This window comes from Otolemur garnettii, unplaced genomic scaffold (genome assembly GCF_000181295.1).
Source record: "Otolemur garnettii isolate 467f Iridium unplaced genomic scaffold, OtoGar3 scaffold00127, whole genome shotgun sequence".
NCBI classification, from domain to species: domain Eukaryota; kingdom Metazoa; phylum Chordata; class Mammalia; order Primates; family Galagidae; genus Otolemur; species Otolemur garnettii.
The window spans coordinates 2,766,350-2,770,402 of record NW_003852522.1 but is presented as its reverse complement, the minus strand read 5'-3'; the positions used below and the strand labels follow the sequence as shown (position 1 = coordinate 2,770,402).

Here is a 4,053-nt window from a genome sequence, read left to right as displayed (position 1 = left end):
GTCACCCTTGGTAGAGTGCTGTGGCATCTTAGCTTACAGCAACCTCACACTCTTGGGTTCAAGTGATTTTCTTGCCTTAACCTCCCAGGTAGCTGGGACTGGCTATTTTTTGGAGACAAAGTCTCTAAATAGCATCTGGCTATTTTTTAGAGACAGAGTCTCACTTTGTCGCCCTCGGTAGAGTTCCATGCTGTCATAGCTCACAGCAACCTCCAACTCTTGGGCTTAGGTGATTCTCTGCCTCAGCCTTTCCAGTAGATGGGACTACTGGCATCCGCCACAATGCCCGGCTATTTTTTTGTCTGGCCGGGGCCAGGTTTGAACCCACCACCCTCAGTATATGGGGCTGGCACCCTACCCACTGAGCCACAGGCGCCGCCAGAAAATTATGCTTTAAAAAAAATCTCCTACGGGAACAGTCTGGAGTCTGGCCGTCGTTAAGGTGCCACGAGACCGGCCAGGAAGATGCCAGTGGCGGTGATGGCAGAAGGTGCCTTCAGTTTCAAAAAGTTGCTGGATCAATGCGAGAACCAGGAGCTCGAGGCTCTTGGAGGAATTGCTACACCCCCAGTATATGGTCAACTTCTAGCTTTATATTTGCTCCACAATGACATGAATAATGCAAGATATCTTTGGAAAAGAATACCACCTGCTATAAAATCTGCAAATTCTGAACTTGGAGGAATTTGGTTAGTAGGACAAAGAATCTGGTAGAGATTTCCCTGGGGTCTATACGACCATCAATGCTCACCAGTGGTCTGAGACAGTCCAGCCAATCATGGAGGCACTTAGAGATGCAACAGGGAGACGAGCCTTCGCCCTGGTCTCTCAAGCCTACACCTCCATAATCACTGACAATTTTGCAGCCTTTGTAGGACTTCTTGTTGAAGAGGCTATGAAAGGTATATTAGAACAAGGATGGCAAGCCGACTCCACCACCAGAATGGTTCTGCCCAGAAAGCCAGTTGCAGGATCCCTAGATGTTTCCTTTAACAAGTTTAGTCCCTTATCAGAGCCTGCCCCAGTTCCCCCAATTCCCAATGACCAGTAGTTAGCCAGACTGACCGATTATGTGGCTTTTCTTGAAAATTGATCACCCTGAGTTCAAGATCCACCTTTGGAATTCTGTATACTGAGAAATGTAGAAATGTAAAATTTTTATTTTCAATTTATTGGATGGATGAAGCACCTCAGCATTCCTTACTGAGTATGTGATAAAATACATATATAAGGTTCAGCGCCTGTGGCTCAAGCGGCTAAGGTGCCAGCCACATACACCTAAGGTGGCGGGTTCAAATCCCCAGCCCGGGCCCGCCAAACAACAATGATGGCTGCAACCAAAAAATGGCCAGGCGTTGTGGCGGGAGCCTGTGGTCCCAGCTACTTGGGAGGCTGAGGCAGGAGACTCGCTTGAGCCCAGGAGTTGGAGGTTGCTGTGAGCTGTGATGCCACGGTTCTCTACCCAGGGGAATAGCTTGAGGCTCTGTCTCAAAAAAAAAAATACATATATAATATAAGTATATATATATCTATTTTGTCCTTAAACATGCTGAATCGTTGTAACAACACTCATTTTGTAATGTTTAGCAGTCTGGAGGGAACTTGTCAGTATTACGTGGTTAGTTTGTACTTCCTTGGGACTCACAGAGTAAGACCTTCTGCTTCATGTAGAACAGTGGCTGTCAGGTGTCTTTTCCCGGCCCCTGCAAGTGCCACACTCCCGTCTGCACCACTGGTGAACAGTGGCAGTGATTCATTTGGAGTTTGGGGAAGACTTCCCCCAGGGGCAGCGTCTGAATTGCTAGAGAGTATGAGTCATCCTGGTGGGAGAATATGCTCTCTTTTCTTCCCATGTCCTGAGAATCACTAACATAGAATACAGAAATATAACTCAGGAGCAGATAAACCGTGTCCATAGTAAACCAGTTGCTGACTTTAGCATTTTTTCCAGTGGTGTGAGGACAACCATTGCTAGTAGTGGAAGACTTGCTGTGAACACAGGGCTTATTTAACATGTTCAGGAGAAGTATTAAGTTGTAGCTCCTTCAAAAGAAGGGAAAGTTAAGTGCAGAATGCATTACAGGGGAGAAGCTCTTATGCTGAGTGGTACACTTGTACAACGTCCTGCAGCCTGTTAGTTCCTTATATTTATCACTTTGTTTAAGTTCTTCCTTTGGAAAAATATTAAACAAGTCTTTCATTCTTAAAAAAAAAATTCTCCTAAAATAAGTAAGGAGTCCAAGCATGTGGTGAAATAAATATGTCAACATGGCTCGGCGCCTGTGGCTCAAGTGGCTAAGGCTAAGGTGGCGGGTTCGAATCCAGCCCGGGCCGCCAAACAACAATGATGGCTGCAACCAAAAAAAAAAAAAAAAAATAGCCAGGTGGTCCCAGCTACTTGGGAAGCTGAGGCAGGAGACTCGCTTGAGCCCAGGAGTTGGAGGTTGCGGTGAGCTGTGATGCCATGCACTCTACCCAGGGGGGATAGCTTGAGGCTCTGTCTCAAAAAATAAATAAATAAATAAATATGTTAACACAACTGCAATTCTGTTATTACTGGTATATTGGAGTGGCTCTTCTGTTATTTCAACGATGGTATTTAAATATCCTACCTAATAGCTCTGTGGCGCCACTTTAAGGAGAGCTCTTCATTTTTCTCTAAAACCTTTGAACTGTGGCTGATGTGGATTGCTGTGTTTTTTCTCGCTGGGATTTAGTCTTATATTTGTAATTCGTTGGATGCCTGAACATACTGTCTCTCCGCATCAATTCAATGGGTGTGTGTTGGGGGTTTGAGGGTGGAAGTTGTCCGTGCTTCATTTTCTCAAGCTGACAGGCTGACCTATGAGGGACCGGAACACTCTCCGATGTGTTTGGCAGCTCCCGGACACCTGCTCAGGTAACTGGCCCAGCTCCCGCGTAGGGACGTGCTTCTACTGGCCGCCGCCAGAAGGCGCACGAGGCTGCAGCTACAGCTGTGTGATGAAGCCCGGGCTCGGTCGAGGGGCGTGGCCGAAGGTGGGGCGTGACCTCAGAGGGCGGAGCTCACCGCCCGCTGCCCACTAAGGGCCTTTTCAGGCCGGTTGTCTCCCTGGATGCTTACCTGTCTCCACCGCCTTTTCTTTCTATTCTACCCGCTTTTATCTGTCCCCATTTCCCTGCCCTCCTTCACACGAATATTCACCTATTCATTTGTATCCAGGATTCTATCTCCGCCCTCCTTTGCACCCCGCTTTCTCTGCCCTCCCTTGATCCTGCATTTCCCCAGCCCTCTTTTGCACCCTGTATTATCCATGCTCCCTGCACTCCCATTTTCTTGCCCTCTTTGAGCCCTCGTTTTCAGGATCTCAATCCCTGGCTCCAAGGCTCTGTATTTTGTTTCTTATTTTTTTTAAAGACGAGGTCTCACACTGTCGCCCAAGCTGGAGTGCAGTGGTGCAGTTGTAGCTTACTGCCATCTTGAAGTAATCCTCCAGCCTCAGTTTCCCAAAGTGCTGGGGACTATAGCCTTGAACCACCCTGTTTAGCCACTGAGCTTCCTTCCTTCCTTCCTTCCTTCCTTCCTTCCTTCTTTCCTTCTTTCTTCTTTGAGACAGGGTATCACTTTCATACCCAGCGTAGAGTGCTGTAGAGTCATAGCTCACAGCAACTGAAACTCTTGGGCTCAAGTGATCCTCTTGCCTTGGCCTTCCAAGTAGCTGGGACTACAGGTGCCTGCCATATCGCCTGGCTATTTTTAGAGACAGGGTCTCCCTCTTCCTTAGGCTGAGCTCAACCAATCTACCCGCCTCTGCTTTCCAGAGTGCAGGGATTACAGGAGTGAGCCACTGTGCCACACCTTTTCCTTCTTTCAAAAGACCTTTTAGAGAGAAGTGTGGAAGGACACACTCTTGGCTATGAACAGGGCTTGTGGTCTAGGCAGAAGACAGCCACTTTTTCCTGAATATCTTGTTCAGTTATTTTTACATGGTCCAAGCAGCTGGTGATTTTTTTTTTTGAGACAGAGTCTCACTATGTCACCCTCGGTAGAAGTGTCCCCCTGGGTAGAGTGCT

The 4,053-nt window shown here is 47.5% G+C and overlaps 1 pseudogene across 1 annotated transcript; it reads left to right on the top strand.

Moving 5' to 3' along the window:
- Positions 1-418: 418 nt before the first annotated feature.
- On the top strand, positions 419-1,161 carry LOC100955270 (annotated as a pseudogene). The gene has a single exon (XR_001161609.2). The product of XR_001161609.2 is annotated as a COP9 signalosome complex subunit 8-like (transcript).
- Positions 1,162-4,053: the final 2,892 nt, after the last annotated feature.